The following is a 25,842-nucleotide window of genomic DNA, read 5'->3' on the forward strand; positions in this document are numbered from 1 at the left end:
ATCGGCCCTAGGGCCTATACAAGCCTAGCCATAACAATTCCCTGGCTATTTCTTCCCACAGTATTTACTTCCCTGGACCCCTGTCTAGCAGGGCGACTGACGTGATCCCCAGAGTGAATTTCCTATCTCCTATCCAATAATTAAGGTTCTTTTTGAAGAGGGCTAAAGAGGCACTCTGCTTGACATGTATGGGCAGTCTTTTCCAGAGTCTGGGGAATTTCTGGGTCAGGAACCAATTCCCTCCAGCTGAGGAATGTTTTGGCATCAATTAGCCGGAATAAATTTCAACATGAATCAAATAAGATAATTCTAAAAACTGAAGTTGCAGAAACACTCTACTAACATCACAAATGTTCTCATTCTTGTCAGAAGAGAGATTAGTATTCACTAAGGAAATAGTTGATGGGTCAGGTCTGATATTAATGTATAAAAATGTAGATTGAGGAATGTTTAAAGGGCAACAGCATGACTGGCAGGAAAATTAAAAGCTGAAACAAAACATCTTCTAAGGCAGATAAAATTGAAGGAATAGGGGAAAGTTCAGGAAATTTCAGTTGTAACAAATCATAAAATTGTCTAAAGGATTGAGAAACATCCCCATTATCCCACTGAAAAATCTTATGCATACTGGTAATAGTCTCAGACAGAGAATCACTCTCAGGGACCATCAGATACCACACTGCTCAAAATCTGAATAAATTTGATGAGACAAACCTACCACTGCCCCTTCACATTCCCCTACAGATTCAGATCAACTGAATCTCTTCCGGAAGAAAGAAATCCATTTTTCTCTTAAAAAGAACAGTCTTGAAAGAATGGTCAAGAGTATACAATAAACCCTGAGCCAAGGCAAATAAATTTATTTGACATCTGTTTAACAGGAAAGTTTGACTGGGCAGATGCCCAATTTCAGTGGAGGCCCAGGGAGAAAATCTCCAATTATACAGAAAGAGAAATAAGATATAAAATATACAAATACAAATAATGATTATCTAGATATGGTACAAAAATGGGATACAAAGAATGAAGCACATGTTCAAGATAACACTAGTCTAGCAGCAACAAATAATTACAAAATGTTAACAAAAAACAATGACATGGACACATAGTCATTTCTTACTATATACAGAAGTAGGTCAGATACATTGTATGTGTGCATGAGTAGTGTATGACAGTTCCTGAAGATATAGTTAGTGGAAAAACAGGGTAGAAAGGACAGTATCTAGATGACAAATCTTTTAGAGTGAAATAAGGTACGATCAAGTTAGCATTGGTCAATTAGGGCTGGAGCATGAACAGAGACAGATTTATTAGTAGAATGTAGGCTATGATCATTAGAGTATGGTTGTAGTATGTTTTGGAGGACTGGAGTTTTATCATCAGGTTGGTATAGTAGCTTATGAGCCATTGTAATTTGTGTATAGGAGAAGAGATGAGGAAGTTCTAACCAGTCAAGTTGTTTTAGGACTAAACAGTGGTGGGATTTGTGTGTAGAGACTGTGGCAAATTTTGCTCTTTTATTATAGCAAGATTTCCGTTTTATGTTTGTGAGTATGGGTGATGCGTAGAGGACAGTAGAATAGGTGGGTTCTTGCACTGGCTGCTTTGGTGTCAGTGGTTAGAAACAGTTTTTCTGTATAGTGTGCCTATTTTCTTTTTTATGTACTTTGATATATATGAATGTCGAATTTCATGTCATTATCAATGATTACATCTAGGAGTTTAGTTTGGGGTGCAGGAGAGATAATGGTGTCAAATTGGTAGATGCCACATGGAAGGCAGGGGGGGGGGGTCGATAGTCTTTGTGGGATGGAACAACATAAGTTTGGTTTTGCATCAAGGATGAACTATGAATGAGAAAGCCAGGACTCTACCACAGAGAAAGATTGTTGTATTATATCTTGAAGTTGTTTAAGGGAAGGAGCAGCATAGAATGGAATCATTTATTTATTTGACGTTTGTTTACTGGGAAAGTCCGACTGGGTCAGAAAAGAACCCATTTTCACAGGAGACCCAGGAAGAAAATCTCCACTTATAGATTGATTTATGCAGTCTTGATTAAATACAGATTAATACAAACAAGATTATACTATTTTTCTAAAACATGCAAGTTATGGGCACATTGTGACTAAGAGTTCACTGCTCTAAAAATGATCAGCATACTGGACTAAAGAAGCAAGGTGTCTGAGTGTGAAGATTGTTAGCAAAGATGCTAAACAGAGAGGACCCAAGATAGAACCTACAGGAACTCAGGATGACTGGAAGCAGAGGAGAGATACGTTGCCATTTTACAGCTTGATGGCGACCATCTAGACAATTGTGGAACTATTCAAGTGCAGAGTGGCCAAGTCTTAGGTCAGAGAGAATGGTTAGTTTGTGGTGTGAGACGGTGTCAAAAGCTTTAGACACCTCAAGGAAGATAGGCAAGACTATTTTACTCTCATTCATGTGTAGATGGTGTTAGTAACGTTCAGAAGGACAGTGGTAGTGCTATGGTTAGGTTAAAACCATGCTGTGATTTGCCTAGTAGATTGTTAGTCAACAGATGGTTCAAATGTTGTGAGTGTATAATCCTTTTTTCTAGTATTTTGGATAGTGGGGATAAAATGGCGATAGGCCTATAGTTAGAATGTTCAGTTGACTTGCCTCCTTGCCTGAAGTGTCTAGAATAGACAAACATGAGATGCTTTGTTTCTTTCTTTGTGACAGTAAGTTCTGAAGAAACATACCTAGAAATGACAGAAAAAACATTTACACTAATAAGCACAGTATTCTGGCTAAGCAGACATGCTCCCTGTCCCTTCTAACAGGGCATGCTACAGGTATACCAACAGATATGGTGGCTGTAGAAACTACACCAAGGGGATATGAAGAAAATGATGAGTGGTTAGAAGAACCACCTTTGGCCACAGCAGAGTCACCCACCTATGGATGGGGCAAACTACTAAGCTGCTGTGGTGGTAATGGCTTAATCTTTCAGTGTCAGCCTGGAAGAAGGTACAACTGAGTAAACAGTATATCGTTCCATGGTCAAGCTGAGAAAGGTGCCACATTCCCAGGAAAGCTTAGCAGAAACAGGAAATAACAACAGGCAAGATGGAAAATGTTTTTTGATGTGCTTATTTTCTAGGGAATATTACAAACATTTCATTTAACCCAGCCCCAAAAAGTAAAACAGTTTCTCCACAGAAAAAGTAATGACTTTTAATTATAAAAGTGTGATACTCCAGTTAAAAAAAAAAAAAAAAAAAAAAAAAAAACCTTTTTACAGAAAAAAAAAGTTTAATGCCATAAAAAAAATGGAAGGCCCACCCCCCCCCCCCCCCCACCAACAACTGGGAACTCATCTGGCACCAATGGAACATTAGCTAACAGTTGATTCTTAAAAGCCTGCAGAGGAGCACCCTCTTTGGCATCAGGAAAGCTCTGAAGGGTTTGGTGCTCAGCTCAAGCTGACTGACAGTTTGAGCTAGTGGAAGGTGCCATAAAGTTTTGGAAACTGGGTGGCTGTTATATCCATAGCAAGTGAAATAATTGCTAAGATTGTAGTATACTGGAATTAACTGGAATGAAGGTCTACCTGTTAATTACCCAAATTTATGCAGAACAGGTGCCAGTCTCTCCTTTATGGGCCAAGTCTTTGTACTTTTCAGAAAGAATTCTGCACATGCTGTAGGTCGGTTAAGAATGTTTTATTAGATGAATTAGAATATCCGAATACTGTTTCCAATAATACTGCTGATAAACAATAACAGTCTATAGAAATTCTTGAATGCTGGATAACAGTAACAGTGCTGCTATACATATCCAAAGGTTCTGCATGTATATTCTGATACTCCTGAATATCAACTGAAACAGGTTTTTCCTCCTAAAAAATGTTAGATAGGCTCTAGTGTCTGTACTGCAAAGACCTTCTGCATATCAGTCCAAAACCTAACTTAACTGACTCAGACCGTATCTTAAGTATTTCCTAATACCAAACCCCTGTAATGTTTTACATACCTCTTTAGCCTTGGTTTTCAAGCCTTGTTTTGCATATACCTGTGGCCAACCGTCCATTCATATCTAGCAATCTATTGCAAGTACACATCCTTCCCTTGAGAAGGAAACATTCTGTAGCTCGCCCTGAGAACTATTTCTGCAAATCTCATGCTTAGCCAGCAAGATCATCTTTTTTTCTTTCTGCTGAACTGTCTAACTGAAACTGAATGCATACACGAAAACAAGTTTTTTCAAGCCTATTATTCCATCTTAATGTACTGTTTTAAACTCACTAAGAATAAAATAAAAACTCTCAGTCTAACAGCATGATATAAACCATATAGCACAGGCTACTGCAGCAGTGTTCAATATGAACATTGTGAGATTCAACATCCTGTGCAGCTGATGAAGCTGATAATTTGGTTTGTCTCATTCTTTCACCTACCCAGTAATAGTTAACATATCTGAATTATCAGAAGTAAAACATTTCATTTTGAAAAATGCTTCAGCTGCGGACTCCTAATAACATCTAGACGGGGACATTTGTGGCTCTGAAAAGTGGAAAATGTGGTCCCAGAAATTCTACTTGTTCCAGGAGTAGCATGATTCAAGACCAAGGTCCACACCTCTCAACTTCTTTGCTCAAGAGTCAACAGTAAAACAAATAGGCAGATAAATGCCCAAATTCAGAAGCAATTTTTAAAAAAGTATGATAACACACTTAAAAACAGAAATTTGTATTATCTGAAGAACAAGTATGAAATTCTAATGTCTGGCATTATGGAGTGACTAATTCATAGTGATTTACCAAAAAAACAAACATTTTGATGGACAGGACAAAAATCTGAGACATCCTTCAAAATCAAGGACAGTTAAAAGGTGTACAGCTAATTACAAAAAAAACATTTGTTAACTTATTTCAACAACTTATATTTTGGCTATATTCCTCACCTATCCTTACAAACCTAAGTTCTCAATAAAATCCAAACTCACCTCCCGTTACAACAAATTAGCTATATTTGCTACCAACATTGCACACCACTGCCAAGCCTTAAAAGCAACTAAACTGGTTACAGCTTAGCTACATAACATGCTCTCAGCTAGTTATGGCATACAAACTAATATTTCCCTGAACAACATCCCCACAAGGGACCTCTGTTCTAGTGATAGATTTCTACTAAGCATTACTAAAGCAAATAATTAATTGGGGGACTCATACTCCTGTTACACCTCCATGCTCTAGAACACCATACTTACACAAGTAAAAATGGTTAAACTTCCAAGCTATAACATCCAGCTCAAATAACACCTTACCCAATCTTGGTCATGCTCATCACCAGGTCGATACCTCTAGTAAAAGCACAAACGCAAACATTTTGTCCTCCTCTACTTGAATCATTACACCCCTTACAACTTTACCTCCTGCACTTAAATACATCCCTTTTCACTCCCCTTAAACACATTTTCATCTTGCACTTTTTCTAATTGCCCCCATCCACCACTCTTCCCCTCTCATGCATCTCCTATATACCCAAGTTATAAACATTTGATACACACCAATTTGGAACAGGCAGCCTAAACAGAAATAATCCTATTCAATGCTCAGTCATATGCTATTGCCACTATCCTCCTAAACAATCGTAATACCTTCCCATTCCCTCCTACATAATTTCATAACTTATTTCAACATACCGATTGGCTAGACAGACGGACCAAGCTAGGAAAGATGTGCAGCAGGTAAATGTGATAAAGGATAATGAGGGAAACATACTCACAAGCGAGGAGAGTGTGTTGAGCAGATGGAAAGAGTACTTTGTGGGGTTGATGAATGAACAGAATGAGAGGGAGAGAAGGTCTGATGATGTGGGGATAGTGAATCATGAAGTGCAATGGATTAGCAAGGAGGAAGTAAGGATAGCTATGAAGAGGATGAAGAAAGGAAAGGCTATTGGTCCAGATGACATACCTGTCAAAGCATGGAGGTGTTTAGGTGAAATGGCAGTGGTGTTTCTAACCAGATTGTTTAATGAAATCTTGGAAAGTGACAGGATGCCTGAGGAATGGAGAAAATGTGTTTTGGTACCGATTTTTAAGAATAAGGGTAATGTGCAGAGCTGTAGTATCTACAGAGGGATTAAATTGATCAGTCACAGCATGAAGTTATGGGAAAGAGTAGTGGAAGCTAGGTTAAGAAGGGATGTGATGATTAGTGATCAGCAGTATGGTTTCATGCTGGAAAAGAGCACTAGAGATGCGATGTTTGCTCTCAAAGTGTTGATGGAGAAGTACAGAGAAGGTCAAAAGGAGTTGTATTGTGTTTTTGTAGACAGAGAAAGCATATGACAGGGTGCCTAGAGAGGAGTTTTGGTATTGTATGAGGAAGTCGGGAGTGTCAGATAAGTATTTAAGAGTGGTAAAGGATACGTACGAGGGTAGTGTGACAGCAGTGAGGTCTGCGGTGGGAGTGACGGATGCGTTTAAGGTGGGGGTGGGATTACATCAAGGATCAGCTCTGAGCCCTTTATTATTTGCAATGGTGATGGACAGGTTGACAGATGAGATCAGACAGGAGTTCCTGCGGACTATGATGTTTGCAGATGACATTGTGATCTGTAGTGAGAGTAGGGAACAGGTGGAGGAGACCCTGCAGAGATGGAGATATGCAGAGGAATGAAGGTCAGCAGGACTAAGACAGAATATATGTGCGTGAATGAGAGGGAGGATAGAGAAATGGTGAGGATGCAAGGAGTAGAGGTAGTGAAGGTGGATGAGTTTAAATACTTGGGATCGATAGTTCAGAGTAATGGAGAGTGTGGAAGAGAGTACAGGCAGGATGGAATGGGTGGAGAAGAGTGTCAGGAGTGATTTGTGACAGATGAGTACCAGTAAGAGTGAAAGGAAAGGTCTACAAGAGGGTAGTGAGACCAGCTATGTTATATGGGTTGGAGACAGCGGCATTGACAAAAAGGCAGGAGTTAGAGCTGATGTGGCAGAGTTAAAGATGTTAAGATTTGCACTGGGTGTGACGAGGGTGGACAAGATTAGAAATAAGTATATTAGAGGGTCAGCCCAGGTTGGAAGGTTTGGAGACAAAGCCAGAGAGGCAAGATTACGTTGGTTTGGACATGTGCTGAGGAGGGATGCTGAATATATTGGGAAAAAGATGTTAAGGATGAAGCTACCAGGTAACAGGAAAAGAGGAAGGCCTAAGATAAGGTTTATGGATGTGATGAGAGAGGACATGCAGGTGGTTGGTGTGATAGAGCAAGATGCAGAGGACAGGAAGAAATGGAAATAGATGATCCATTGTGGTGACCCCTAACGGGAACAGCCGAAAGAAGATGATGACTTCAATATATCTCCTGAACGCTTTACAAACCTGTACAATACTAAAATCTCCTAACTTCATTACGTATCGTGAACTCCTTACAAGTCTTTCTTTACTGAAATGAAAGAATACTAAACCTCCTTACAATAGTATTCCCTTCTGTAGTATCAATTAATTTACTTCTGCAAGATTTTGCAGTGAAACGACTGTATGTACTTATAATTGCTGAGGGTACAAATAAACTCAACAACAAAAGGAAAACATGTTGTTGTCCATGACCAAGAAGGAACAGGAACCAAATTGGAAGCAATAGGCCAAGGAGATTACTGAAGTCTTAGAGTTCAAATTGGCCACATCTACTAAAGACAATCATAAAGGCCTACTTCACATACATCTGCAATCTTAGGGGAAATGACCATTCCTTCTGAGCAGATTTGGGTAAGGACACCATATACAATAATGCCGTGGATACAACGAACCTGCTAGTAGACAGATTCAGTGACGTGGATATAGCCAACCTGCTGGCAGACAGGTTCAGTGAAATCTTGACCACTCTGTCCCCCATCAGTAATCCAGGATATCCCCAGCACCTGCCCCCCACCCCTTATCTCTAGGGAACATGTCATTACCACCCTCTTAAAGGCTAAAAACACAGTTTCCATGGAACCAGATAACATCCCCAGTCTGCATCCTGCATCAACTCAGACAGTAACTCGCAACCTCATTAGGCACCCTATTCAACCTAAGCCCAAGTACCGGTTGCGTCCCAGACGAGTGAAGGATGGCCACCATCATCCCTCTGCGCAAAAGTGGAGCATCCACCGATCAAGGCAATTATAGACCCATCAGTCTAACTACCCTGATAAGTAAGACCGTGGAACGCATTATCATGGACCGCATTAACAAAGACATTAGCAACCTCCAAATACTTGATCCCATGCAGTTTGGTTTTGTCAAGGGGAGATCATGCCTGTCAAATCTGTTACACTTCTCTGAGTCAGTCACCAAAGCCATGGATGAGTGGAAGACAGTGCACGCCACCTACATTGAGCTAGCCAAGGCCTTCGCCACTATTTGCCACTCGGGCATAACAGATAAACTATCCCAGCTTGGCGTAAATGTGACCAGATGGATAGCTAACTGACTCACTGATAGAACGCACTCCATAAAAATAGGGGAAGCTACCTCAAGTAATAGACCCATAAAAAGCAGCATACTCCAGGGATCGGTCTTGGGGATCTAGCTGTTTGGGATATATTTCTCCAAGGTGTAAGCCAAAACCAGAGGTCAATGGCTGACCAAGTTTGCAGCTGACTGCTGTCATCAACTCCCCTAGTGATACAGACATACTACAAGAGGGTCTCACTCAGACAAATGACTGTTGCTAGAAACAAGGCCTCAAACTAAAACTGCATCATCTCCTTTGGGGAGCGCGACATCCCCACAAATTATCACACTGATAACTTCCTAAGCACGTAAGAAGTTGTGAGGAACATGGGTACCCAAGTTGACAGCAATCTAACTTTTGACCATCATGTTGCTTCCTTTGTACAGAGAGTTATATAGCTCACCTCATTAGCAAGGGTATTTCTTCCAGGAACAAGAAGTCATAACTTCCTTGTATTCCTCCCTTATCAGGCCCATCACTGAGTACAATGCCCCTTTCGGCATGTACCTCATGAAGCACATGCACTAGCTGATGAGACCACAGATGTTCCTGACCAGGAGAATCCAGGGCTTCAAAAATCCATCCTACATGGATAGGTTAAAAGCCCTGTCCCTCTACTCTGTCTCATACAGACTCCTCAAAGCTGATCTATGTCTGGTATACAGAGCAATCTCTGATCCCACCCTGAGGAAATTGCTGCATATCCACAAGCCAAACTCCACCTGCGTGATCCGCAAGCAAAACCTCAACTTGGTCTCTGACATCAATAGGACTTGCTGGTGGGACAGATTTGTCTCACAGAGACTCCCCCCATCTGTGGAACAGATTCACTCTCCATGTCAAGAAGAATACTTCATTATCCCTATTTAAGAAAAACCTGGATGGGAAATAGAAAATACACCCCTGGGATTCCACCTGTGCCCCTGCTGGACTGGGGCATTGGGTGTTGACTTGTTGGAAAACAGGCTAATTTATTGGCTAGGCTTATAAAGGCCTCAGGGCAAGTAGCTTAGTAACTTGCTATGATCCTATGCAATACTTTACTATATATACCTGTCTTGTAATAATGTTTGTTGTTTAAGGAGAAATGTAACTGCTGTTTTTCCCGAGAACTCTCAGAAGTTCAGTTGTTAATATAAACATACTGTGGAGGAGCTTTCCTCCCTGGGCCACCACTGAAAATGGGTTCTGCCCAGTCGGAGTTTCACAGTCAACAAAGACAAATAAATAAACTAACTGTTACTATAATTTTAATGTCTAAACTGTAGCAATACTGACAACTGATCATACTGAATTCAGGAATATACAAACACTTCAGACCTCAGTTCAAATACCCAGCTGAACAATACAAATATATGTCATAATACAGGATTGCACCATTTCATTCATCCCAGAAATTCTTGGCTGATCAATCTCATAAACTGACTCCAACACAATCATACTCACAGCTTCCCCTTCTGACCTGTCCACTCCCTACTATAATCTAAATTAGCTTGTGCATTACAGCTCTTAGTAGTCTGCAGTTTCTCTTCTCTTCACTATTAAAATTACAGGTATTTTTCTGTTAAATACCCCTACCACACGTTTTCGGTCCCAGATCAGCATGTCTCGCCTTAGAACAGTGCTGTTTTCACAAACCTTGCAGTCTGACCCTACCTTCTCATGCGGTGTTGTTGGGGATCACAATTTTTGGAAGGGAGTGTCAGGGATGATACTGACCTACATCGAGAACAAGGAATCACCCGCAAATACTTTTCCATTAAACCCCTAACTCCCTGTGGCAGAGAAGGAGGTCTGTTTAAACGCAAGGAAGAAAAGAGGTGGCAGCATGTGGGGGTTGAGTGAGGATTGTTCACCAGCTGCTTAGTGCAGCACCCCTCAGTTACACTCTTAGGACAGTTGATACTGCAGGAGGGTGCAGACAACTGATTTCCTGGGATTCCGAGGTTGGTTGCTGTGAAACTTTTGTTTGGACGAACGTTTCCGAGAGTGTAAAGTTCGTAAGCACCTGCCTACATGGTGTGTGGGGGCAGAGGGCTCGGAGGGAGACATTGTGGCTGCATGTATAGTCCGCTCTTAGTTTGGTTCTAGTAACAGATTCCAGGCATGGGGTCATCAGGGCTCCTCAAGACATGGAGAAGGCTTTCTTGTGTGGTACAGTGTGGATTGTGTAATGCAAGATACTTTGTTCGGGACTGCATCTGGAGCCTAAACTGAGTAAGTTTTTTCCTTTGCTTTTGTTGAGAGGGTCATTGAATGCCGGCAGGGTTTGTTTTGGCCAGGTATACAGTTATGGGGAAAATACGCATCTGGAAGGTGACTCGCAGTGAATGAGAAGCAGTGTATAACTGTGTGTGTGTGTATTTGGGAGGGGATAGTAGTGTTGCCTTGACTGCTGCAAAACTCTTGCCAGGATTTTTTCCTCCCCTATAAACTAACTCTGGGCCCCTTTCTCACTTCAAGTAGTAAACGTGTTCATCTAAACTTGTAGATAGGAAATTCTAAAGTCATGCAATTGTGAAAAAAATCGATCAAACCAGGTAAACATGTTGGATATCTGTTTATGGGGGTGTGGGGGAGAGGTGTTGGCTCCCAACTGTGTATTTTTTTATCCAGTGTTGTATCAGAGTTTTTATGATCCGAGAGCAGTTTCTGTATAGTTGGTTTTACTTCACGTGTGTAGCCTTACACAACAGTTTTGTATTTCATGGAAGGAAGGTTACTATTTTCTTTGCCCTGCGAGTAGGGAGTTTTGAAATGTTGAGGCTTTCTCCCCAGAAGTCAGGGGCTGCACCACACTGCCGATGCACGGCTGAAAGAATTCTGTCCACAGGCCTGAAGGATCTGCACAGTTCACTGAGGAATAAGGCAAGACACGGCAATCTGGGACCGAAAACACATGGTAGGAGTTTAACGGAAAAGTACCAAATTACATAATACTTGTGTATGCTATATCCCCTCTACTGGCTGGGCACATTTACCTCACCTGTACTAAACATTGTACACTCCTGCTATTTCATTTTAAACTTTCATGTAAATGTATGCATTTTTTACATGTGTCATGTCACTATAGATTATTATAGTCACCTCTATAATTTTATTTTACTATTGCTACCATGCATGTAACCAGGCTCAGAGTGCAAATGGCAGCATACCTCTTTGAGCAACAAATCTGGACAAAACCATAAATAATGGGGGGGACAAAGGTCCACAAATAGGGACAATTTTTAAATGTTCCTCTTGCAACATCAGAGCTTTGATAGAATAACGGAACTGCATTAGCATTAATTTTCTGAAAAGTATGACCATAGCTCTCAACCTTCCATCTCCAAAATGAGGAACACTTGCCTTCATAATGTGGAACGCATACTAATGGCTTACTAACAACTTCAGCTAGAAAGGTCATAGGATGGTTAAAATATGCTGGTTTTACTTCTAAAGACAATCTTTTAATGAATTAATATGATTAATTTCTATTTACCATGGATTTCACTTAAAAAAAAATTCCTAACACTGAATGTGTGGCAGACTCTTTCAATGTGGAACTTTGAGGAACTTCGAGGAACATGAACTTTTTAAGACCCCAAATGAGGTACACTTGACAGGTATGAGTATGACGTCTGAATTGTAAATACCTATCATTTTCTGACTTCATTCCTCAAAGGCTTACTAGTGATTTGCTAGAAAGCCACGATTCTAAGAGAAACGGGCCAAAAATATGTGGCAAAAAGTTTGTACAGCTAAAAACTATGGGCAAACAGCAAAATTTGATTAGTGCTCTACCCCGGTAAATAAAATGAAATGTCCACTTAACATCTGGACTATACAAATGTACTAGAAACACCAATTGAGAGTGTTTATAAAATAGAACAATGCACAAACACGAAATAAGACATTCGCAACGAGGACGCAAATAGTGTAAAGAAATTGGAATAAGATTGGTATTAAACGACTTCCACATTATGTGACAACTTCAAAATAAAGTCAGCAGACCACGGTCTCTTTCTGAAAGAGATACATACACTCCCTCGTCTGAAAATGTAAGTTCATTTCACACAACTAAATAAAAATTAGAACTTTACCCCAATAGCAAATCCTCCCAGTACTTCACGTATGGGAAACGAGTACTTCCACGAGCGTTGCTTTGCAGCACCAGGTCCAACGTATAAAGAGTCCGCCAGCAATATCACTTCCTGTAGGCAGTAGAACGGGTATTCTTTTAGTAGAGGACGATAACAAGTAGCAGAATGTTACCTCTTGCCAATATATCTTTTTTTTTTTCAATAGTTGTGTTGACTTTGCACTCCGAAGTAGCTGAAATAATTTCATAATAGTTAAAAATGACTTTATAACGGGATTATGAGTTCAAAACAGCTGATGCTTGGGTGTTAAGTTTGGATTGCGATGCAGAGTAAGTGACATTAGTAGCTTACCTCACTCGATTTAGAAAGTGGGGTGATCCTGAAAAAGAATAACTCCCAAGTATGCACAGCAGCAACTTCCATACATCTCACCTTAATTTACCACGTCTTTACACTTAAGCAGAAGTGAACTGTACTTTGTTTATTTACAGGATAGTCTGACTCGGCTGAAAGTCTCTTTTCAGCAGAGGCCTGAGGAGAAAAACTACCTACAGTAGATGCAGGGATATAAAAATAAACTAATAAGTAATAATGGCAAGTTCCATACCTATCATTGTGTCTGGTTTTTACTCATATTTTAGCTCTGTCCCTTTTAATCCTTAACACTAGTGCCTTTTGGACAAAGGGTGGTGAATTCTACTTCATAAATAATGACAATAATTAAGAGGTGAATACTTATTTTACTTCAGGAAATGTATATTAATTCACATTCTCTAATTCTGTTAATAGAACTGATTTTTCTGGATTTGGCCCTTATTCTGTTGAGATTTGTCTCTGATTGGTTGAGAGCAATGATGACAACAAAGGATATACAAAACCAAAAACAAAAGTTGTTTGTAATAGCAAGATGTATGAATAGTTAAAATATGTATGCTGTGGCTACTATAAAGTATAATTTTGCATTCAGAAATTTCAGTTACATGTGTACCTTGTAAATGAATACCTTGCAACTGATTTTTGCCTCATAATTTTGGTCTGTTTCTCCTAAAATTTTGTTTTTCTGCCAAGTCATTGGCTAATCATAGAAGATTAAAGTCTGAAAATAATGACAGACATTTCAGATTCAGACTTTATAGCCATCAGAAATTTCATGATAATGCAAAACCTGTTATTCTGTAAACTTTCTAAGTTTGTAAGAGCAGTATTTAAAAATTGTCTGTATTTTTGGGTCTTTGTCCCCTATTGTTAATGGCTTTGTCCAGATGTCTTACTCTTAAGAGGTTGATGGTTATGTAGATAAATACTAGGCTAGCTGCCCTTGTGGGTATTGTACGCCTAGTCAGGTTCCCTTTATGTCTTCAAATTAACCAATCCCATTTGGCTAGACATTGGCTTTACACATCCCATGGTCAAAATTACATTACTCCTAATGAGAATAACTGGAATCATAGTACGGGGTCTAATATCACTTCATTAAAGAGTAAGAAATATGGACACAACTATCTCTAGAGTAAGAAATCTGAACACAACTATTTGTCTGGATGCCTTCCAAATAATTTAAGTGACCATAGAGCTACCTACTTAATCCGTCATCAGCTCAATCCACCCAGAACCGTAGTTTACAAAGTCATATGAAATACCAACAACTTCTCCAACAAAGCATTCTTAGACATGCTCAATAAATGTAACTGGACACCACCCCATCATCTCCAACTTGACCAGGCTGTAACATACTTCAGTGACACATTTCTAGCTATTCTAAATAGCGTAGCACCAACTCATACATATCGTGTTACAAATAAGAAATTGCCCTGGATATCAAAAGAAACCATTAGACTTCAAAAACTAAGGGACAAAACCTGCTTTCAATACCAGAAAACAAAAGACAAATAAAACTCTGCTAGCATACCAGCAGCTCCACAATCAAACAAACAAACAAAAAAAAAAAAAACTCAAACTAGACAAAAATACATATTATACATCTATGCAAAACAAATATGAAAACAATCCCACAAAGTTCTGGCAAGCAATTAACTCGGTCCTCCACCCAGGTAAAGCTACAACCCCAGAACCAACAACCAATAACCAAAGCCTCACAAATCAACACTTACTTTATAAACATCATCCTCCTTAGTTACAGGGAACAATTCCACCCCACCGTCTCTTCCACCTAATGTGGAAACTAGCAACAACTCTTTTGACCTCAAACCTGTCTCAACTAACAACATAAGAACAATGCTGAAAAAACTGAAACTTTCTTCCTTAGGAGCTGACCAACTGCCCAGTGAGTACCTCAAACTTTCAGCTGATGCCATAGCTCTGCCTATCTCCCTTCTGGTAAATAGGTTTATAGCAGAACAATATGTCCGAAAATTTCCTATATCACCCATCTACATAAAGGAGGAACATCAACAGAATTAAACAATTACAGACCCATAGCCATCCTTTCCCCCTTGTGTCAAAATTCTAGAAAAATGTATCCACACTCAGTTACTACAATACCTGTTATCTCACAACCTTATTTCTCCCTCCCAACCTGGATTCAGACCGAAACACAGCACCACGACAGCCCTAATTAATTTCTCTAACACCATCGACCAGCTGAGAAATTCAAACCAGCAAGTAGCATCAGTCTTCCTAGACATGCCAAAAGCATTCAACACTGTCCCCATCAGAAACTCCTAAGTACTCTTGCCTCACTAAACCTATTAAAGACTTCTATCTCCTGGTTTATAAGCTATCTTTCTGACAGACAGCAAGCAGTACGATGGAAATCTGAACTCTCACGACTTCTGCCTGTCTTGGTCTGATTCCCCCAAGGGTCCATACTAGGACTCCTTCTTTTCACCATCTTCAATAATTTAGCCTCATCCACAACACATGCTAAAGTAGTTCAGTATGCGGACGATTCAACTTTAATCTGCTCAGCTTTTAATGATATAGAAACATATCTAAGTAAATCACATCTAATTCTCAACCCCAAAAAGACACAGTTAATGTTATTTACCAGTAGCAAACATTTACTGTCCACACCTCCTTTCACCATTCTCTCAGCAAACAACACAGTCATCCAACCAGTCAAGCATACAAAACTCCTTGGGGTGACAATTGACAACAAACTCAGATTTGACCAACACATAGCCATCACAATTAAGAAAGTTCACATCAAACATGGCTCACTGTACAGAGAAGCAAGACATTATTCACTGACAATGCCAGACTAGCCATATCCAGAACCTTCCTCCTCTCTATGCTCCTATACGCTTCTCCCTCTTTACCAACTTAAAAAATCATACTTAAGCAAATTGGAAACTTGTTACAACAAAATAGCCCATTTCGCAGCCAACTTTCCCCACCAAACCCACCATTGTATTGCTCTACATAAATTAAATTGACTTGAGCTACCTAAACCTCATCTCCTCCAACTTAAATTTACACAATATCATCTTCCATCCTGATAGTTGCCCATCCCTCAAGGAACTTGTTGTTCCCTACTCATGCCCATGAAGTCTAAGATCTGCAGACAGAAACATTCTCACAGTAAACAAAGCTCACGGTAAAGCCCTATTCTCAAATCAAATAGCCAAATTATGGAACTCTCTACCCCACACCCTCCAGAACAAACCTGAATCTACCAATTTCAAACAACTACTATTTGAACATCTATCCAAGAATTGGCATTGCTCCTACATCAGACCTGACTTACAAGATATTTATAACTCTCTCATCACACTGTCCATGACTTACCTCATTTTCTCCCTCTTCTCAGTGTTTTTTACTACTCAAAAAATATATATAAAGGAAATCTCATTTGTTCATAACTATTATTTAATATGTACACAGTACTAATTTAATTTTTCTCACAGTGATTTCTACTGAAATGCTTGTGTGTTTTTCTTTTTGAACCTGTATCTACTAGAAAACTGTATTTAATACTACTTTATATAGACTAACTAGATGATGTTTCGTGAATTGGCGTGCCTTCGTTGAAGGTTGGGCGTCGAGCTGGCACCTCAGCACCATAAAAATCTACTGCCAATTATTAGCGGACCGGAGTTCTGCTGTGGCGACCCCCTAACCGGGAAAAGCTGAAAGAACAAATTAACTGTATGTATACTATTGTACTATCTATTGTATTTTGCTTGTATTTCTGTGGAGCTTTTCTCCCCAGGCCTCCACTGAAAATGGGCTTCTGGCCTGATTAGGCTTTCCTGGTAAACAAATGTAAATAAATAAATAAAATAAATACTTACCTCGAACGGCTTTTCATTGAACAGACATCATCGAACAGCCCTTTATTGAACGTTCAGCAAACATTTTTCCCAGGTAAGGAAGTCACTTGGCCAACATATAGAGATTTGTCCTTTTCTACACTGTAGTGCAATCTCAGAGTTGGTATATATAAGTAGGGGAGTTGTGGGGTGTAGCCCGCCCCCACTTTGGTGAGTTTGATGTACTGTGGCGTGTGTGTAGGTAGGTAGGTATGCTGGCCAAGTGAGGTCTTAATGTGAGAAAAACATTCACAGATTGGAACATTCAACAAAGAACTGTTCAATTATGTTGGTTCGATGAATAGCCATTTGAGGTAAGTAAACTTTGATGAAGTGATATAGACCCCATATCACAGGCAATTTGCGGGGACCCATTTATGGATAAATCATTCAAGAACTACCTTTGTCCTTTAACAGAATGGGGACAGTCTTAGAGTAAATGTAAACTTTGTTTCCCATCCATAGATCCAGGTTGCACTTGAATATGGACAGGGAGGAACATTGTTTTATGTGGATGGGGAGGGGGGGGTCTGTTACAGAGCAACAGTATATTCTGCGAGATATACCTGCCCTTCCAAACCTTTTAATGTTTAATGTTATAGAAGAGGCTTAGATCCTTAGACTGAGTATTTCTGATGCAATTTGACTTTATGTGCAGTAAATCCATCAGTACTAGGTCAGAAGATGTCTTATATGCCAAACACAGGTCACTTCTTAGTCTCTAGGGTACCAAGTATAGTGACAGGGCTGTGAGAATATTACAGAATACAATATTCTCTTAAAAGTAGTATACTGGAAAGCTGGTAGTATATTATAATTATGATGATGATGATATACTGTTTGCAGAGTTATAACAATAAAGCTTAAAAAATGGGTGGAATTACAGAATATCTCACATGTATATAGGAATCACAGTTACTGAATATATTTAATGCACATAGATTTCCTAGCTATAGTGATAATACACTGAATTCAGAAACAGCACTGATGGCTCCACAAATATAAAAACATTTTTACCAAGTACTGGTGGAGGAGCATGGGGTGGGGGGCAATCACAGAAATTATATACTTTAAGGACAGTTAATTAGCTCAGACTGACAGTATGCATTATCAATGTTATTAATCAAGGTTGATAGTACAATCATCTTGTCCTTCGCCTCACCCAAACTTATGCAAATAAACAATAGGGGTTACTTTTCACCAGGAAAGGTGAAAGTGGTTAGGTAGAACTTTAAATTCAATAAAATAGTGTCAATGTCATTATAGATGGGTGAACAACTAGAACACGTGACCAAAAATTAAGACATTTACTATCTATTCTCCAATGCAGAACAAATTTGCCAGAGAAGCTAATTAATATTGCTGGAGATCAGTGACAGAGGGTCTTGGAGGTTTTAGATACTCTGCGGTACATTTTGCAGCATTTTCCAACCTTTCGATCTCTGTATGTTTTCTCTGCCCTTACTACTGGAACTTTGATGAAAATTTCAGGTTTGTGGACACATCTTAAGTTAACAAAATATTACTTGCTATGTTCTTGTATGATCTTCCACAATTAATGTTATTTGCTAGTGGTTGTTATCCTTTGTGTGCCCCTCCCCACCCCCATAAATAGAAATTTGTAGAATTGTGAAGAATGGACCCAGCATAAATGCTCTTCAGAAATGCCAATGACCTTGTAAGCATTATTTATTTCTTAAGAATGCTACTTAGCTTTGTGCAACTGCTTCACACAGACAAAAGGGCAGTTTCTTAGATGTTTACATCCATCAAATGTATGTGACCAATATATTTATTGTTATAGTTATGCCAGCCTTTTATCACCTTCAGTTTGGCTGCTGGTGTGAATCAAGAAATAGTATCATTGTCACTGTCATCCTTTTGTATTATTACCTTTCATTACTAGTATATATGCCCCTTATCTTACAGTTAGAAAAAAGGTGTCAAATGTATAAACCGTATGCAGTCACATTTTTTTAATTTAAACTAGGAATACAGTAAGTGTTATAGCCAAACACCAAATAATATTTGGGATATCCAATAAAATTGTTTGATCAAAACAAATATGTATCTTAAATATGTCAGTATGAAAGAAAGCTTCTATTTATGTTGTTTTATTATTTTATTAACCATGTAAAGTTACCGTGTATAAGCCTTCATGCAAGATTGACCTGGGTGCAGTGTTGAGCTGAGTTATTAGGTCAGAGTGACACAATATGCAAAGGGAGGATGAGGGAATTGATCACTGGGATTCAGGATGAAACTCTTTAACAGCTTATATCCTTACTCTGCATCCAACTCCCAGATATACTGTTGGTTAAAAGGCATGAGTGCATTTTAATGGATTATGCTTACTTAGTCATGATTTTAAAAAGTCAGTTTTATTTTCTTTTCTTTATTATTTTCATTTTGTGCACTAAAACAAGACTTTACAGTTGCTGTTTAAGACTAAGCATTTTTTAAAGATTAACTTGACTAACCATCAAACATGAACTGTAGTCTTTTTCTGACATATACAACCAAACTGTGTGTTAATAAAGAGACAACTTATCTGGTTAGTTGCATCTATCAGTTGATCATTCCCCGAAAAGAGAATTATACTACTGGCATATTTTTTCTACAATTACAGAAAATGAGTAGACCAATTCATTATTCTTAGATTCATATATTCCAAAACCACTGAATAATATGACCATTCATGATACCTTACTTATCAGCTGGTGATGCTTTTGGTCCCTGATTCTTGTATTGGTGGAGATATTGACTTGTGATGATACAGAAGTTCAGGGCAATCATATCGCTAAGGACATGGCAAGTGTGGCAGTGACTTACTCTCAAAAGTCTGTAAGACATTGAATAAGGAATAGAGCTTCCAGCCTCTCTTAGTAGCTCAGGGCTTTTATACCTGTGATCTTTTTGGTTAGGAACCTTTGGGGTCTTTCTAATTGTTTAATGTGTGTATTGAGATACATTCCATATAAGGCATTGTAGTCAACAATTGCCCTAAGCAGTGCTGAGTGCAACAGGCTGAATACCTCTTTAGATCTTGTTGGTATTCCTTTGGCAATTATCTGTGCTAAATAAAATGATTTCCTGAAACCCATTGTCATTTGATGGTCAAAAGAGAAGGAGGTATCAACTCAGGTACCAGGGACCCTAACTATATTTTCATTTTGTAGTGGTGTGTTGTCTATACAGTATGATGAAGAGAGGACAAAAGTGATAATATTATATTTCACAAACATCAGCATTTCTGGTTTGGACACTAAACTCCTACGTTAATAGTTCCCCAAAATAATGGTTCTTTTTGGTATGTATCAAAATATACAATTAAAATGTAGCACATACAATAGAATTAATTGAATTAGGCTAGGGGTTGCAAAGCCCCAAGAAACCATTGGTGTTTAGATGTTCTGTAGTGCATTTGTCTAACCCAGGTTCCATATAGCTTGTGGCGTAGTTTAATTTTTTTTCTTGGTGCTTTCCACTGCCTTGCCTATCAATTATCAAGTCCAGCTTAATCATACCCAGTCCATTCATTCCATGTTACTAGGGATGTACCTACTACAGTACAGAGCTGTGCCATCTGGGAAAGCTGTCCTCCACACAGCAAATGTGGTACTTTCCATCCCCCAGACTCCTGCCTTTACTCTACTGCAGGAGGCAGACCCCCCCCCCCGACTATCCCCTGTAGCAGGTAAGGCTGGCTTTCTGTTTACAACAAGGTCCCGTGGAGGCTATCCTGGCCCTAGTCCAGGAACTACACAACATCTGCCTCCTAGTAGGTTTGCATCATTCCAAATGTGAGGTATAGAGCCATTTCTTGTCCAGCCTTAACCTCACCCTTGGTAGCTGACACAGATATCTGCATCACTATAGGACTGTCCTGTGCTCTTCCCCTGATGTGTACATGTTCCTCCATACTTGTCCCTTGAGATCTACTGAAATGACTTGGGATTGCAAAGCCTACTTCATGTGCTTATAAGGCCAATTCTTTCACGCAAAATCTTCAGCTTGCATGGGAGCTGATGGCTAACCAAAACCACCACCACCACCACCCCGCCATAGATGGGTGAGCCTGCTAACCCCATGCCAATAGTTGAACTTGAGACATTTGGCTCATAGTCAGGTCTTTATCCATCTACTCTTAAGAGCCAGGCTTAGTCTACAATAATTATAATAATGACAAACCCTCTCCCAGTAGCTAAACTAATTAGACAGCCTTTCTCTTTCAGCCTCATAAACCACAACCACTGCACTCCCACACTTCAACCCCTCAAAACTAACTCCACTGTACAGATCACTGCTTCTCTATACTAGATCCAAAACTCTGGGAAAGTATTCCATCACAAATAAAATACATCTTATTTTACTCTAAATATAGGACCAAACTAAAAGTCCAGCTCCTCTCATCAGCCAAATGTCTATCATTCAGCCATATCACCTAACCTGAAATATACATCCTTCTTTCTCTGTCTCTCTCTTAATAAAATCAAACATTTAAATTAACAAAATTTGTAACATCGAAATAGGGACTGCACATGTCAGGCAGTACACAGAAATCTTGGTTGGAGATTGCGCTGCACTCATAACAGAAGCTTCTCCATTTAAACATGACATTTAATAGAAAAGCTAGGATTTTCAGCATTTTTGAATGGCGATTGCAGTACAGTGGGGATTGGAAAATTTACCCTTTTCCCCACTGTAGTACATTCTCGGAGTTCGTATATAGAATTTGCATGAGGTGTGGGGGGGTGCAGGGGAGGTTGCCCCCCCTGTAGAAATGGTGATAAAAGTACAGATTTGTGTTAAATGTTGCATTTAAATAGAATAGCTGCTGTTATAAATGTAGTGCAATCTCCATGTAGGACATCCATGTACTGCCTGACATACACAGTACCTATTTTAATGTTACAAGTTTTGTTATTTTAAACGTTCAATGTTATTATGCTTACGATGTTCTGGTCTCGATGTTATAAATTTTGACGTTTTGGTAATGCAATATTTTGAAGAAGATCCATTTATACATATATCAATATCTATTTTTATATCTATATATCTATACAGTGGATATAAAAAGTGTAACACACCCCTGTTAAAATGCCAGCTTTTTGTGATATAAAAAAATGAGATTACAATAAATAATTTCAAAACTTTTCCCACCTTTAATGTGACCTGTAACCTGTACAATTCAATTGAAAAACAAACAAATGTTAGGGGAAAATTATAAAAAATAAAAAAACATACAATAAGCTGGTTGCATAAGTGTACATACCTTTAAACTAATACTTTGTTGAAGCACCTTTTGATTTAATTACAGCAGTCTTTTTGGGTAGGAGTCTATCAGTATGGCACATCCTGACTTGGCAATATTTACCCACTCTTCCTTGCAAAAGTGCTCCAAATCTGTCAGATTGCGAGGGCATCTCTTGTGCACAGCCCTCTTCAGGTCATCCCGCAGATTTTCTATTGGATTTAGGTCTGGGCCCTGGATGGGCCATTCCAGAACTTTAATTTTCTTTTGATGAAGCCATTCCTTTGTTGATTTGGATGTATGCTTGGGGTCATTGTTGTGTTGAAAGGTGAAATTCCTCTTTATCTTCAGCTTTCTACCAGATGCTTGAAGGTTTTGGGCCAAAAGTGACTGGTATTTGGAACCATTCATAATTCCCTCCACCTTGACTAAAGCCCCAGTTCCCGCTGAAGAAAAGCAACCCCAAAGCATGATACTGCCACCACCATGCTTCACTGTGGGGATGGTGTTCTTTTGGTGATGCGAAGTGTTGTTTTTGCTCCAAACATACCTTTTGGAATTGGGGCCAGAAAGTTCAACCTTGGTCTCATCAGACCATAACACATTTTTCCATATGCTTTTGGGAGACTTGATGTATTGTTTTGCAAATTTTAGCAGGGTCTGGATGTTTTCTGTATAAGAAAAGGCTTCTGTTTTGCAACCCTATCCCATAGTCCAGACATATGGAGAATATGGGAGAGTGTTGTCACATGTAGTACACAATCAGTACTTGCCAGAAATTCCTGCAGCTCCTTCAGTGTTGCTGTAGGTCTCTTGGCAGCCTCCCTGACCAGCTTTCATCTTGTCTTTTCATCCATTTTGGAGGGACATACAGTTCCTTGCAATGTCAATGTTGTCCCATATTTTCTCCACTTTTTGATGACCGTCTTCACTGTGTTCCATGGTATATCCAATGCTGTGGAAATTTTTTTGTACCCTTCTTCTGACTGATACCTTTCAACAATGAGATCCCTTTGATGCTTTGTAAGCTCTCTGTGAACCATGGCTTTTGCTGTAACAGGAAACTGAGTAAATGTCAGGAAAATCCTACTAGGACAGCTGAACTTTATTTGAGGTTAATCAGAGTCTCTTTAATTAATGGCAGGTGTGTGCCCAAGAAGACTGAATGCTGTAATTAAATCAAAAGGTGCTTCAAAAAAGTATTGGTTTAAGGATGTGCAAACTTATGCAACCAGCTTATTGTACGTTTTTTATTTTTTTATATTTTTTCCCCAAAAGATTTGTTTGTTTTTCAATTGAATTGTACAGGTTATAGGTCATATTAAAGGTGGGAAAGTTTTGAAATGATTTATTGTGGTCTTGTTTTTTTATATCACAAAAACCTGACATTTTAACAGGGGTGTGTACACAGTACTAAAAGTTTCAAGTCTTTTGGGCTTTCTCAGACATATAATTTATAAAACGTGAATACCATTCTACCATTAATGGCTAGATTTAATCCTTGCTTATTGCATGACTGCAATTCAATATGTGGTCACGCCAATAGCTCCCCTTTCTCAGGTGCTTTTCTATGCTTGAGATGTATTGTTTATCAGTACTGACTAGCTCTGCATCTAATGGACATGAAAGTGTGTGCTTGTGTTAGTTCTCCCTTTATTAACAAACACAATGTCGCGCCCCCTCTACACCCCTTGCTAATTATACATGCTAACTCCAAGATTACACAGTCCCTGGGGAAAGGGTGTATTTCTGTTGATTTTGCACATCTGTTGACCATCTATATTTTCAACCAAAGTGTGTCAACAATACAATACAATACAGAGTTTGATTAAATCTCAATTCAAACAATGCCAGTGAATCCATGTATTTATTAACTGGGGGGTATAACACTACTCCAAACAGACTATTTTCAGGTTCAGCTCAAGGATGTAGAAGAAGAAAATTAATAAATTAATACATACTGTAACAGGAAATATGAAGATACCCTGAGTAGAAGAATGAACTAGTAGCGCAGTTAGAGCCAGCAGTAAAGCATCTAGGTGTTTCCTTCCTTATTCGTTGCAAACTTTGAGCTTAGCTACAAGTAAAGAGAATACTGTAGGCCTAGTTTAAGCTTAAAACCTTCAGCTGTACAGTGTATAGCAGGTCTCTGTCCAAAGGACTCTAAGTTACCAAAGGACAAAAAGAGCTGGCTGTTAAGAAGAAGACTTTTGACTCACTATGAATGACAGGGCTGGTACTATCAAATCAATATTGTGTTTATTAATAAAAGGAGAGCTGACACAAGCACAGCACCTTCATGTTCGGTAGATGCAAAACTAATCGGTATAGATAAACATGAATCCCAGAAAAACACCTGAGAAAGGGGAGCTACTGGCATGACCACATATTGATGTGCAGTCATGGAATAAGCTAAGATTAAATCTAGCCAGTAATGGTAGAATGGTATTCATGAATGAGAAAGCCTAAAAAACATAAAACCTTTAGTGCTGCAAATAATGAAGATGTTCTTGGCAGTGCAATTCAGGTAGTTCAAGAGTATTTATACTGCAGATATCAGTGTATAATGAGTCAATGCTCCAGCCACTGGCTTAGACTCAGTAAACAAAAGTATCCATAGCTTGAGTTACTGTAGAGCAAGGCATTCAGAGATAATATGATAAAAAGTAAAACATTGATAGCTGATGGAGCTAACAAGCATACATTCTCCACATGACAGTTAAGATGGCATCATAATGCCTAGAAAGACTTCATGGGAAGTGTGAAAGGAGGAAGATAACAGACTAACAGTTTGTTATCAGATGTAATCTCACTGATGCAACTCTCACAATGGAATGGTTCCCAAAGTTTTTTCATTTATTTGTTTACAGCAGAATCACAGTACATGTGAATACTTTGTCATCTTTGCAGTATGCATTTTCTTTTTACTGAGGCTGAGGAACAATGCAGTACATGTATTTAAAGTAAGGGTTGTTGGGGAGGAGAGGGTAAAAACTTTTTTCTTGCTGTCACCATAAAGTTTAGCAGGTCTTATCCTTGATTACTTTAAATCATCAAGTCTACTATGAGTGAGCGATATCAATTTCTCACAAATAATCTCTCAAAATAAGTGGTCCGAGTTTCTTTTCTAAGGAAAAAGCCTACTGTGAAGTAAAACAAAAACATATATTCATATTTGGTATATGCCTCACATAAATATGGGCTTGGTTTGTTTCAGTTGCAGGATTCCCACATCCCAATAATGTGCAAACATTTTTCCATATTTCACATGATGACAAAACATAAGACAATGTCAGGAAATGGTGCACATTCTACTACCCTCACTGTTTCATTCCCTAACTAACAAATTCCCTTCCAAAACTTAATCCTTGCATGGCTTGTCATTACCACCACAACTGTCTTGCATAGAAGATAAAACATTCCAATTTTAGTGATATCAACACAGGCATGGGCTAACAACATGATGAGTAGTAAGGGAGTAAACTATAATGAAATTTTAACTGTAGGGCCAGTCAGAATTGTATGGTTAGCAGTTATTTCATTATTATTATTATTATTATTATTATTATTATTATTATTATTATTATTATTATTATTATTATTATTATTTTATTTGACATTTGTTTACTGGGAAGGTCCCACTGGGATAATATCCCATTTTCAGTGGAAGCTCAGGGAGAAAAGCACAGTGACATAATATGGTTACAGTTAAGTAACACAATCTTTACAAAACCTAATACATAAGAACTTATACAACA

General features: G+C 38.8%; 1 protein-coding gene across 1 annotated transcript in view; it reads right to left on the bottom strand.

Annotated features, from left to right (window-relative positions):
* The window catches only part of RPP21 (ribonuclease P/MRP subunit p21), a 314,500-nt gene extending 301,407 nt beyond the window's left edge, over window positions 1–13,093 (bottom strand). Inside the window, exon 1 of the mRNA XM_044062370.1 lies at window positions 12,560–13,093. The gene's annotated coding sequence lies outside the window, so the exon portion shown is untranslated. The remainder of the gene's footprint in view (window positions 1–12,559) is intronic.
* Between the last annotated feature and the right edge of the window lie 12,749 nt (window positions 13,094–25,842).

Source organism: Protopterus annectens, chromosome 2.part1 (genome assembly GCF_019279795.1).
Source record: "Protopterus annectens isolate FY-2018-M chromosome 2.part1, PAN1.0, whole genome shotgun sequence".
In the NCBI taxonomy this organism is placed as follows: Eukaryota; Metazoa; Chordata; order Ceratodontiformes; family Protopteridae; genus Protopterus; species Protopterus annectens.